The sequence below is a fragment of the Callospermophilus lateralis genome, unplaced genomic scaffold, assembly GCF_048772815.1.
Source record: "Callospermophilus lateralis isolate mCalLat2 unplaced genomic scaffold, mCalLat2.hap1 Scaffold_668, whole genome shotgun sequence".
In the NCBI taxonomy this organism is placed as follows: Eukaryota; Metazoa; Chordata; class Mammalia; order Rodentia; family Sciuridae; genus Callospermophilus; species Callospermophilus lateralis.
The window spans coordinates 64,549-78,987 of NW_027514930.1; positions in this window are offsets into that span (position 1 = coordinate 64,549).

Below are 14,439 nucleotides of genomic sequence, written 5' to 3' on the forward strand. Positions count from 1 at the left end.
ACTCTACCACTGATCCACAAGCCTAGCCCCATTTTCTATGATTTTGTATCAGTGCATTATAGTTATATATCATAGTGGTGTTCATTTTGACATATTCATAACTTCATATAACATAGTTTGCTGGGCTGGGGATGTAGCGCGCTCGCCTGGCATGCGTGTGGCCCAGGTTCGATCCTCAGCACCACATACAAAGATATTGTGTCCGCTGATAACTAAAAAAATAAATATTATAAATTCTCTCTCTCTCTCTCTCTCTCTCTCTCTCTCTCTCTCTCTCTCTCTTCTCTCTCTCTCTCCCCCCCTCTCCCTCTCTCTTAAAAAAACAAACAAACATAGTTTGCTCCATTTCATTGCCAATACTTACTCTTTCCCTTCTCTCCTCCATTCCCCTGATTACCTTCCTTTATTCTATTGGTCTTCCTTTTATTTATTTATTTATTTTCATTTGGTACAATATAGTTATATATAAAATGGAATGCATTGTGATATATTCATACTTGCACACAGCAAAACTTTGAAATTTTGAAAAAAAAAATTCAAAAAGCTGCTTACCATAGGCAATTATTTAGACTCCATAATGACAAATGTTTTCCTCACATGTTAACTTAACAAAATTTGTCTCAGCTTATACCCATATACTATTTATGCTCTGTACTTGTGATCATTGAGTTCTTGTATATCTTTTAGGCATTTTGGAAGGGAAAAATAAAACAATTTATCAGTAAAGAAATTCCTCCTTTTTAATGAGTTGAGTTTTTCTGTATTTAGAATAAAGAAATATTTTTAATCATGCAAATTCTTTGAGAAGCTCAGAAAATTTTCATTTAAAAATATGGAAAATAGATATAAAAAACAATCATTTACTTTCATTTTTTAGAACGAGGACCCAGTTTGTTCAAAGGTATGTCTTTTGCTGCCTTTTCCCTCTTTGTTTTCCCTTGAATATTTTATTTATGATTATCAAATAATAAAGGAGAAGATAAAACTCATACACGGGAACAGATTGTCAACAGGTACATGGCACAACAAAATATCAAGTTTATTGCCCGAAATACCTGGAGCAACACAAGAAGTCTCACTGTCATGGTTTCTGGCACTCTAAAGGATTTAAAAGGCTCATGGGAGTGAAAGAAAAGACTGTGTTAGAAACATTTCCTATAAATATTTCCTAAATGTTGTTATAGTTTGAAATGCACAGGATTTATGTCTGATGTAATTTTTTCATTCTATTAATGTCATGCAAATCTCAATGAAACATAAGGAGTTTTTACCAATTATCTTGAAAAGTGAAAATTTCTCATATGTATCATATAAAGATGAATAAGTTTATGTTGACATAAAGATATCTGATTCAAAGATTTTTTAAAAATTTCCTTAAAATAATTGTTAGTTTATATACCTTTAAATACTCAAATTATTCATTTTTTTGTTTTATAAAATGTAAGGTACTAGTGTAAAATTCAAACTAGAAAATAACAGCTTAAAAATCAAAATTGCCTGGATCTGACTATCATGAATAATGGTAGTAATTGTAAAATAGGACTACAAAGACAATAGCTAAAAATAAGAGATGTCTAATTTATATTCACTCATCTACTTTTAATGAGGATACTTTTATTTGACACTGATATATGCATCAGAATCTTAAAAGAAGATGCAAATTCAGAAACTAATCATTACTTTTGGAACTATGAGTACAAATTGGACAAAAAGACTCCTATTTTCAGTGTGCAGGTTATGACAGTTTCATATTTTAAAGATATTTATTAATATATTAGGGCTTGTTTATTTTTAAAATCAAATATCTGCCAGTACCAGTGCCACCTGATGTTAACATTTGGTTAAATACTTCAGGAAAAATACTAACATTTTTACTAACTTTTTGATCTTCCATTCAGGCATTCCTGCAGTCAGTCACTCACCAACCAGTTGTTAAGGACTTCATATGCAGTTGTGCTATGAACTCCCTTGAAGTTTTTGATTCTATGACTCTGAGATATGAGCAAGGTGAACACTAGGAACAACAAAACACCAAGATTAAAGGAATTTGGGTCCTTAATGACTGAAGATTCATAATTTCAGTGGCAATCAACCAATGTATGGACCTCCCCCCTGCCCGCATTTTTCTTTCTTTTTCTCTGTGAGAAAAGATATTAGCTTTTATCTTGTGCAAACCACTAGTACTTTGCAGGTTAGTTGTGATGAATAACAGACCCAGACATGGAAATTATTGTGAAACAACTAACACAAATAGGAAAAAGTACTGAATAGAAGAAAATAACATTCACAGTCTATGGAGTGATAAGATGAATCAAAGAAAATGAATTTTAAAAGAAAAGTGCTAAGAAGATAGAGACCTATACATTATTGTTATCCTTTTCCCCACCTATGGATCAAGTGAGGAGATATTAGAGAACAAAGTTTTGTAGGGAAAACATAAGGAAGTAGATTAATTGAAAGATTAGAGATGTCTACTTAAAGGACATCACATAAAGGAATCCAAATCTGTTGATTCACACTGCTGGATAAGGGGAGGCACCATCATTAGCAATGTTCTTTTTTTTTTGAGAAAGAGAGAGAGAGAGAGAGAGAGAGAGAGAGAGAGAGAGAGAGAGAGAGAGAATTTTTAAATATTTATTGTTTAGTTCTCAGCGGACACAACATCTTTATTTTAGTTTTTTATGTGGTGCTGAGGATCAAACCCAGAGCCCGTGCATGCCAGGTGAGCGTGTTACCACTTGAGCCACATCCCCAGCCCCAAAAGCAATGTTCTTGAGAGAGGACCCTCAGTCACAGTTAAGTCCCTTATCTTCAGCCATATCACCTTGATCAGTCAATCTAGTGACACTATACTGAGCACAAGCTAACCTATATTCCTGATATTCCTGACCCACAAAAACTGTCAGAAGATAAGTTCATGTTATTTTAAGTTCCTAAACTTGTAGTATTTTGTCAGATGGTGACAGAAGACATACACCCTAGATAATTAGTACAGAATAAATAACACTCAAGATGATGATGTGCCCCTGGTGTACCTAATCATTAAATTTAAATTGAAAAAAAAAATGTAATTTTAAAGATCTTGGGTGTCCTTTTGCAAATAAATTGATTATAATAAATTTTCTTTTGTTTCTATCAAAGACACCCATTGCAGGGTCATCTTTCATTAAAAAAATCACAGAATAATATAATTTATTTAATAAAGGTTTATCCTTTTTAATACTTTCTCCTTTCTTTCCTTGCTTCCTTCTGTCCTTTGTTCTTTTGTATTTTTCTTTTTTTATAGTGCGGATGAAACCTAGGACTTCTTGCATCATAGGCAAGTACTCTACCACTGAGCTACATCCCCAACCCTTTTAATTTTCATTCTGAGATAGGGTCTCGATATGTTGCCCAGGCTGGCCTCCAATTTGTAATTCTTCTGCCTCAGCCTTCCAATTAAGTGGGATTACAAGTTTATAGTTATACTCTAAGAACAAATTTACCACTCTCTTTTTCTTTCTTGTTGTTATGCAGAGTGTCCTATATTTCTTCAGGAGATATCACTTACTCCTCACCATTTGAAACTGTATCTCATTGAAATAGATCAAAAAGGACAGAAGAATATGTCTCAGAAGACACTGGCCAGAAAAAGATGTTAAGAAGCACTGCACTGAAGTTTAAAATGTTATTATGTGCATTTTCTAAAATAAGCAAGTAAGTCCATACTTTCCTCTTGCTGAAATGATTTTAAAACAAATGGAATATTAAAATGAATTTTAGATAAAATAATATACATTTCCACTAAATTACCAGGCACTAGAAAGAGTATAAGTTTTACTTCTACTTCATAATTTACATACATAAAAGCAGATTAAATCTGTTCTTTCTATTAATATTTCATTAGTGTATGATAATTATACATAACATTGGGGCTCATTTTGATATAATTATACATGCATAGAATATAATTTGCTCCAATTCAGTCCCCAGTACTTCCTCTCACCCATTTCCCTCCCAATGTTTCTTTTCCTCTACTCTACTGTCATTTCTTATATGTATTTATAATTGTTTTTTCTTTTAATTAGTGAAGTGTTAATATAAAGAAAGGTGAAATCACTGTGGCATATTCATATATGTACTTGGGAAAGCATGGTCAGTGTCATTCCACGGGCTCCTCATCCTTCTCCTAAATTCCCTTCCTCCACTACACTGATCTCTCTTCTAGTTTCACAGAATCTCCCCGCTTTTTTTGTTACTGTGGTCTAGCTTCCATATATGGGAGAACATATTTGACCCCTGTCATTCTGAATCTGATGTATTTTGTTTAATATGATATTCTCCAGTTCAGTAAATGCCATAATTTTATTCTTCTTTACAGCTGAATAAAAAAACTTCACTGTGTATATATGCCACATTTTCTTTATCCATTCATCTGTCATTGGGAGTCTGGCCTGCTGTGAATTAGATTGCTATAAACATTGATGCAGGTCTAGTGTTCCGATTTAGATTTTGAGTATATATTAAGGAATGGGATAGCTGGGTCATACAGTGTCTCTGGTTTCCATTCCTTGTTTTTTGAGGAATCTACACACTGCTTTTCAGAACTTTTGTACTAACTTGTAGTTTTTCTCCACTTCCTCACAAGCATTTTCTTATATTTGTATTCATGATGATTGCCATTCTGAATAAAGTGAGATAGAATCGCAAAGCAGTTTGATGTTCATTTCTTTGTGGTAGAGCTGTTGACTATTTCTTCATATACTTTTCGGCCATTTTTATTTGTTCTTTCAAGAAATGTCTGTTTTATTTTTTGCCGTTTTATTAATTTGGTTAATTGCTGAATGATTTTAAGGTTTTTGATTCTTTATATATTTTGGATATTAATCCCTGGAACAGCAAGTGAGAAATAACTTCTCCCATTCAATAGACTCTTTGTACTATAAATTATTTCCTTTGCTGGCAGAAGCTGTTTAATTGTATGTCATCACACTTACCTAATTTTGTTTCTATTTCTCACACTTCAGGAGTCACTTTAAGAAAGTCAGTGCCTGCACCAAGAAATTTTCTTCTAGCAATTACAGACTTTTCTGGTCTAATACCTAGAATTCCTCAATCTTTGATCTGCTTTGAGTAGGGTAAGATATAAGGATCTAGTTTCTTTTTTTCTTCTTCTTTTTTCTTTTTGTTTTGTTTTTTGGGGGGACATCAGGTGGGGGGGATTGAACTCAGGGACACTCAACCACTGAATCACATCTCAGCCCTATTTTTGTATTTTATTTAGAGACAGGATCTCACCAAGTTTCTTAGCACTTGGCTTTTGCTGAGGCTAACTTTGAACTTGATATCCCCCTGCCTCAGCGTTCCAAGCCACAGGGATTATAGGCTATTCCCTGCAGAATCTAATCACTTTATCCCAACATAGATAACCAGTTTTCCCAGCATCTTTTGTTAAAAAGTTTCTTTTCTAAAACTTGTTTTCAGCTTTTTCAAGTATCAGATGACCATATTTAAGTGGATTTATCTCTGTGTCTTCTATTATATTTGATTCATCTTCATGTCTGTTTTTGCTGCCAATACCATACTCTTTTGGTTACTATAGTATAGCTATTTGATATTGTGATGCCATCTATTGATATTCACTCTTCCTGGTCATGATTGTTTTGGCTATTCTGTGTTTCTTATTCTTTCATTCAAATTTCATAGACTGCAAGAGAAAAATGAGTCACATTTATAGGGTAAACCAATTAGAATTTCAAATGATTTCTAAATGAGACCCTAAAAACTAAGAGGTCTTGGTGTAATACATACCTACCCCTGAAGAACATATGTTCCAAATAATACTACTATATTCAGAAAAACTATCATTCAGAATTGAAGTTCAAATAAAAATATTCCAAGATAAGCATAAAGGAAAAGAATTCATAACCACTAAACCTACTCTAAAAAGCATACTCAATGAACTATTTCATGCAGAAAATGAAAACAAAGATGAAAATCACCATAGGCATGAGTTGCCCTAGAAAAATAGTCAAGTAAAGGGAATCATATCTGAATTAAACATTTGAAATAAATCAAAAATTCAGTAATTAAAAATCATCTTTTCAAAGTAACATTGAATGGAAATGTTCTGAACTCTCCATTGAAAAGTCATAGATAGGCAAATTGAATTTGTAAGCAAGACCAAACTTGGTCTTCTTTTTGTGTATCAGAGACTATATGTTGTTTATAAGAGACTCACCTTGCAGGCAAACACAGCTATAGACTAAAGGTGAAAGGATGGGAAAAAGATATACCATGCATTGAAACCAAAAGCAAGTAGAGGTAGCAACTCTTATATCAGACAAAGTAGACTAAGAGACAAAATTAATTGAAGGCAAAAAAATGGTCACTTCATATAAGCTAAGGGAATTCACTGACAAGATATAGTGATTATAAATATACCTTAAACCAAGGTATAGCTATGTAAATAAAACAAACCCTTCTAAATATAAAGGACCAAAAATATTGGGTAACTTCAATACACTTCCCACACCATTAGATAGGTAATCTATACATAAACTAAGCAAAGAATCTTCAGAGCTAAAAAAAAAAAAATACCATCAACAAAACGGGCCTAATGGACATCTATAGAATATTTCATCCATTGACAACCTAATTTATTTTCTTATCAACATCACAGAAAACTTCCTTTAAAATGGATCATAAATTAGCCATAAAGGAAATTTTAGCAAATACAACCCCCCCAAGAAACATAGAGATAATTCTTTTCATCCTATTAGATCATAATGAACTGAAATTAGAAATCAATGCAAGATAAGAAACAAAAAACATTATAACACCTGGAGATTAAATTATACACTTTTGAATGAGGAATGGATCACAGAAGAGATCAGGGGAGAAATTTTTAAAAATGTTCTTAGAAGCAAATGAGAATAGTGATACATCATATAAAAGCAGTTCCAAGAGGAAGGTTTATAGAACTGAATTTCTATATTAAAAAAATTGGGAAAATAACAAATAAATGATCGAATATTACACTTAAAGATCTTAGAAGAATAAACTAGTACTAAAATCAGTAGAAGACAAGGACTAATTAAAACCAGAGTCAAAAATAATGAAATTGAGAATAAAAAAAAATCACAAAGCATAAATGAAATGAAGTATTGGTTCTTTTAAAAAAAAAAAAAAAAAAAAAAAAAAACCAAGATTGATAAACACTTAGCCAAACTAACCAAAGGAAAGGGAAGACCCAAATCAATCAAATCAGAGATGAAAGAGTAGATATCATTATAGATATTTCGGAATTCAGAACATTGTTAGAAAATATTTTGAAAATTAATATTCCAATAAACTAGAAAATATTGAATATATTGACAAATTCCTAGAGATTTACAACCTACTGAAATTGAACCATGAGAATATAGAAAATTTAAGCAATCAATATCAAGCAATGAATTGAAGCAGCTATTAAAAGCCTCCAACAAAGAAAAGCCCAGAATCATATGAATACTCAGTAGAGTTCAACTAGACATTTAGAGATTTAATCCAATCCTCCTCAAATATTACATAAAAAAGAAAGGGAAGGAACACTGCCAATTTAATTCAGTGAAACCAGTATCACCCTGATATAAAAGGAAGACAAAGACACAGCAAGGAAAACAAAAAACAAAACAAACTTGAGATCAGTATCCTCAATGAAAATACATGCAAAAAAATGGTAAACTGTATTGAAAATCACATTAATATGATAGCATACTATAATCAAGTGGGTTTCACCCCAGATGTGTAAAATTGGTTCAATATATGCAAAACAATAAATGTAATTCATCACATAGAGTTAAGAAGAAGAATAAAATGAACAATAGATGCATTAACAGCATTGGACACTAGCACTCATTCATATTGAAAACACTAAAGAAACTATGAATAAAAGTAATTTACCTCAACATTGTAAAGACTGTATATGAAAAACCTATGGTCAATATCATATTGAACAAAGAAATGTTTCCTCTAAAAACTGAAACAAGACATGATGTCCACTCTTGCCAATGCTATTCAACAAAGCCCTTGAAACTCTAGCCAGAGCAATCAGGCAAGAGAAGGAAATTAAAAGAAAACAAACAGAAAACTAAGAAGTTAAGTCATCTCTGTTATATATTCCTATATTTAGAAGATGTGAAAAACTTCAACAGACAACTTCTAGAGCTGATAAATTGAGCAAAGTAACAGAATATAAGATCTGCATACATATATTTATCACTCTCCTTTAATCCCGTAAAGAATCTGCTGAAAAGAGATGTTAGAAAAATTTTCCCATCCATAACAACCAAACAAAAACAAAAACAAAAATTTTTAAATAAATTCAACTAAGGAGGTGAAAGACCTCTGAAAACAGAAATAGTAAATATGTTAGAAGATGGAAAGACCTCCAATGTACTTGGATATGCATAGAATATACTGTCAAAATGGCAGTGCTATCAAAAGTAATATTAGGATTCAATGCAATACCCATCAAAATACCAATTATATTCTTCACAGAACTAGAAAAACCAGTTTTCAAATATGTACTTCATAAAATTATTGTCTTTAAAAAGCACCTCTGGGGTTGGGGTTGTGGCTTAGTGGCAGAGCACTTTCTTTGCACATGTGAGGCACTGAGTTCAACCTTTAGCACCACATAAAAATAAATAAACAAAATGAAAGTATTGTGTCCATCTATAATTTTAAAAAAAATAAAAAAATATAAAAAGCACCTTTGAAGCCTAAACTGTTTTGGGACAATTCAACATTTAACTCTCATTTATAACTGCATTCAGCCTCAGGTATCAAATTTAAAAACACAATGTGGATTGCCAAAGGGAAAAAAAAACATGTCTTTTGGAAAATATATCAGTAGAGGCTGTTTTAAGTTGAATTATTAACTAAATATGAATTTCTTAAAAATTTAAGACAAAAACTTAAATGAGCAATAATATCCAAAATCTTGAGTATTCTTTAGATCATTTGGCAAGTTCTTGAAAATCATCAATTATTTTCATTCCAGATATTGAGAAGAATAGTTCACTTCTGGTAAAAAGGAGATTATTATTTTAAAGAGAGAGAGAGAGAGAGAGAGAGAGAGAGAGAGAGAGAGAGAGAGAGAAGAGAGAGAGAATTTTTTAAATATTTATTTTTTAGTTTTCAGTGGACACAATATCTTTACTTTTTTATTTGTATGTGGTGCTGAGGATTGAACCTAGCACCTTGCACATGCCAGGCAAGCACTCTACTGCTTGAGCCACATCCCCAGCCTCAAGAGATAATTATTTTTAAAGAGGAAAAAAAAATCCATAATATTATGTGTAGTTTATTCCCAGAATAAAACATTTGAACATGCTATCTTATTTTTAAAATTTTAAGTTTAGTTTTTAATTGAAACATAAAGAAAAAATAATAATAAGCCAGGCGCAGTGAGACATTCCTGTCTTCCTAGCAGCTCAGGATGCTGAGGCCTGAGAATCACAAGTTCAAAGCTAGCCTCAGAAAATTAGCAAGGCCCTGAGCAGCTTAGCAAGACCCTGTCTCAAAACAAAAATAAAAGGGTTGGGGATGTGGCTCAATGGTTAAGCAATCCTGGGTTCAATCCCTGGTACTCACCCCCTCAAAAAAAAAAAAGTTTTAATAAGTGAACACAAATAGCATTCTGAAAAGATGTATTACATACTTCCTTCCCCTAAATTTGAAACATTATGTGCTCTGTTAAGTCTGGTTCCATAGCTATTTGAAATTATATGATAAGTTTTATCAATTAATATTTGCTAGTCACAGAGGATTTGTTACTATCCTAAGTCCTACAGGGAAAAAAGAGATAGAATGATGGGGGCTAAAGGAAATGTTCCACTCTCTACAGCTTTTTTTTTTTTTTAAACAGAACTACCCATCACCTGCATTCCTACCTTTTACCATCTTCTGGCAATGGTCTCTGAAAATAGTTTCAAAGTATTTTGCACATCTCCCTCTGAGCTCTGGCAGCCCTCTCTTACATATCCACCAGTGTCAGGCCTAATGTCAGGGGCTCCTTAGGTAGAGGGTCCAACTATATCTCTACTACCAAGCTGTAGGTGCATGAGGAGATGCATGTGGCAGTAACAATTAGGCAAACTTCTACTTACTTTTTTTTGTATTTTTTTATTGGTTTTTCAAAATATTACAAAGCTCTTGACATATCATATTTCATACATTAGATTCAAGTGGATTATGAACTCCCATTTTTACCCCAAATGCAGATTGCAGAATCACATCAGTTACACATCCACATTTTTACATAATGCCCTATTAGTAACTGTTGTATTCTGCTACCTTTCCTATCCTCTTCTATCCTCCCTCCCCTCCCCTCCCCTCCCATCTTCTCTCTCTACCCCATCTACTGATTGTAAGGAATGTGAGAAAAAGCATGATTATAAGGAATGTGAGAAAAAGAGGTCAAAGAAGCAACATACTACTGCCTTTTTCGAATATGCTAAATCACATTAGCTCTTTTTGGCCTGCAGTAACATTAAGACTTTTAACTCCCTTCATTTCTTGCATGTATTATATTTCTAGTTCTCTGTTGACTTTGCACAGGACATGAAGAAATCACAATGGGAATAAACCATTATATGAAATATTGTAAGTGGTCTGCATTACTACTCATTTTCTTGAAGATTTGTATCAAAATTAAAATCTCAAAATTAAAAAATGGTTTTATTTAAAATATTGCCCACTTGTAAAAAAATAAAGGACAAAAGCATCAACAACTTTGTTGTTCACATGTAATATTTCTGAGACTATTTTAAGCTTTTCTGAAATAGGGTAAATGTATGATATTTTAACATTTTGAAATTCATCCCTGATGATATAATATTTTCATCTTTTTTAATTCATCAAATGCAGAAACTGAACATAAATACTGCTAAGAAAATGCTGACAAAATAGATAACGTGTAATAAAGCATCTGTTCTTGCATGTGGTTTTTACTAATTTCCCTATAATTTATATGGAAATCTTGATAAACTCTACAAATAGAGGTAGCAACATAGATGCTTAAAAATGATCTTTAGAATTGGTGGATGCATAGGCCTTTGGACTCCACTTCAGACCTTCATTTAAACAATGTACCGCTTTAAGCTTGTCCTTCTAATTATCACACTGGCAAATCTTGTAATGTGGAGAATTGACACCAAGTTACTGGTGTTCTAATTATGAATGTTTCTCATAAAGATTTTGTTAATCAAAGAAGGAGAGAAGACACTCTGTGGCTTAGATTGGTCTGCAACTTAAATAGCACATGTCAAGTGGTTTGGTCAGGAAAAGAGTTATCATGTTATTTGGCTAGTTTGTAAAAGGCTTTTTGTTATCAGTTTCCTGAGAATAAGTGGAAAAAAAAAAGAACTTATTACACAGGATTGCTGTCTTCTCCGGATCTTGTACCTCTTTTTTGGCATATAAAGTGGGAGCAGTGATAGTTCTGTTCCTCGTCCAGCTTTCTGGAATTAACACAGAAGTGACTTAACAGTTCTGGCTCAGCCCCACATGGTCGCCTGCACTCACCCACACCATCACCACTTCCATCTCCACCACTGAATGGTTCAGCTACACATGAGTAAAGACAGACAGCTGTTCCTGCAATCAGAAATACAGATACTTTTCCATCATCTATCATACTTATTCAACTTGAAGAACCAAAGGGAAAGGTCTTTAAATATGGCCTTTAAAAATTTCATGATGAAAGCCCAGCAATGCAGTTTTTACTACTTGTCATTTATGGTCAAATGTAAAATAAAGAATAAGTGACTTGAAAATAATATTTACTGACATCTCTAGGTAATGAACAAAATATTTCTTCTTTTATTTTAAGTCTTTGAAAAAATATTACAAACAGCAGGGACTCATTTATAGACTTGACAGGAAAATTTCTGGTTAGACTTAATGCCTTTGAAAAGGAGCTAAATTATCTCAAGGCTACACGTGAAAATGCCTAACAGCAAGCTCTATTTCTTACAAAATAAAACTTCTAATAAATGCACTGCATATATTCCTTTGTGGATGTCACCTGGAGACATTTTTCCTGAAGAAGAATAAATGGCTGGGGTTTTTCCTGGAGATTGCTGCCTTTAGATGGAAAAAAATTACAGTTCTGAAAAGTTTTGTTTTTCTATCTGCATTCTTTGGGGTCTGTCTAACCTGTTACCCTCCAATTCTCAGTCATTATGACCATTGCATTTATATCTTTCTGAAGAAGAGGATAGACTGTTGAGACTTTTCCTCACTTGAAATATGTGAATTTTCTCTTTTCCCAAGAAGGGAAAAAATTGACTCATTCATTTATAGAAACATATTTTACTTGGCATTTACTGTATTCTTTATACTTATGAAATAGATACTATAAGTTATTGAATAGACTCTTATGGAAATAAAATATGTAAAATATTTTGGTGACAGTGTCATCCATAAAATTCTATTTATATTGTAACAAGATGCAATACATGTACCTACTCCTTATAATAATTTATAAAGAATGTTGTAAGAAAGCTTAACTAGAAGATCATGATAAGCTACTACATGATGCTTAATAAGTGAATGCAAGCTATAACCAAACACTTTCCATAGCAAGTCATTTAGTATAGTGACTTATATTTAGGGGAAACAATTCTATAACTTTAACCAAAAAACATACTTCAAACCAAATATTGATCTCTCATCAAACCAAGGAGCTGGAACATACTACAAAGTCCTTTTGTCTACTTCTTTTTATCCAAATATTATTTAACAAAATCAGATAATTGTCTTTTTATCTTTCACTATCTTAAGGGGAATAGGTCACATTATTCTTTCAAAAACATTTTTAATTATCTACTGTTGTCAAATATTCAACTATTATATCTTAGCTAGTCATTAACTATTAGAAGTAAAGAACTTAGCAAATAAAATTCCATCATTTCTGAGGTGATCATTTGATCCATCCCAATTTACCCAAATTCATGAAAATCATAATTGTAAAGAGAAAAATAAGATCCTTATATGGTCTTTTGGTCCTTTTACAAATATTTTCTGTTTGAGCATAACATTCTTAAGGACAAGGATAATCATTTTTACTAGTCAGGTTAAACTAAACTGCTGAGTAAACGTCACTGTCAAACCTTTTAATTTGCCCTAGTAGTTAAATCTCATGTTAAATTCCATAAGTGTGGACATGTTTTCTGCAAGACTACCTTCTATCTGCTATTAAGCCTCCATCTTGTAGCCTCTACCATTACTGACGTTGTCACTGTTGCCAGGGAAGAAGAACTATAGAAAGTTCATGTTCTATGCTTTGTTCAAGACATTATATGAATAACTTCTGATTATTGTTCATAAATTAGAATTAATCTTATTACTCTACTATGCTCTTAAGATAATAAGAACATTATCATTCCTATTGTTAGAATGGAAAAGAAATATAGACGGTGATTGGATATAGATAATGTCTTCTAATAATTTCTACCTCACAATTCATCTCCTCTAATTATAAACCCCAGTGTCTATTTGGAGCTGGGTAACCTCTGACACTTGTTAATTGCCTATTTATTCATAATTTATGTTTTATGCTTCTTTCTTTTCCACTATTTATTAAATTACTTGGACCAGCAGTCTTATATTAAAAGTTTTGTATCTTTAGTACAACATACTATATGTTTTTTTTTCTGAAATTAAAAAAAAATTAAATAAATGGATACAGGAATAAATGGTAGATGGCCATTCAGTGCTACTTTTTGTAGATAATTTTATTACATTATCACAACTCTGGCTAATTATCAATCTCCTAGTTGTATTCAAATCAAACAGTCTTAGTAAAGCATATCTTCATAAACCCATAGTAAAGCATATCGTCATAAACCCATCTCAATATACTGAAACTTTAGAGCTTTGATTGTCAGAAATACTCATTTATAATTCCCCATGTACCACATTATAATGTGAAGCATAATAGAAATGGAAGTAAGCAGAAAGTATAGTGGCTTATACCAAGGGATTAGATTTTACAGTTGGAATCAAATCCTAGATATATACTTAACGATGTAACCTTGAGCAGAAGTTTTGATTGAACTCTGTGCCTTAATAACATTTTGTGTATCATGGAGTGAGAATAACATTAACAGTCTCATAGATATAAAAAATATAATGTTTTACTCCCTGTGACATAGAAAAAAATAAGAGGAAGCTAGAGCCAGGTAGTAATACATTCTTTCATATTTAGGGATTATATTTTGACACAGTGCTTTTCTCTTCAAGACCATAGTTTACCCTGAATTTCGGGAACCATTGAAATCTTTTTTAGAAACTAACAGTGATATCAAAATCAATGACTCCTCTTAGAAAGTTTCAGAAATATTTAATAAAAATACCGGTTCTTACCAGATTAAAAATGTTTGGAATTCAAATATGAAGCAATAGACAAAT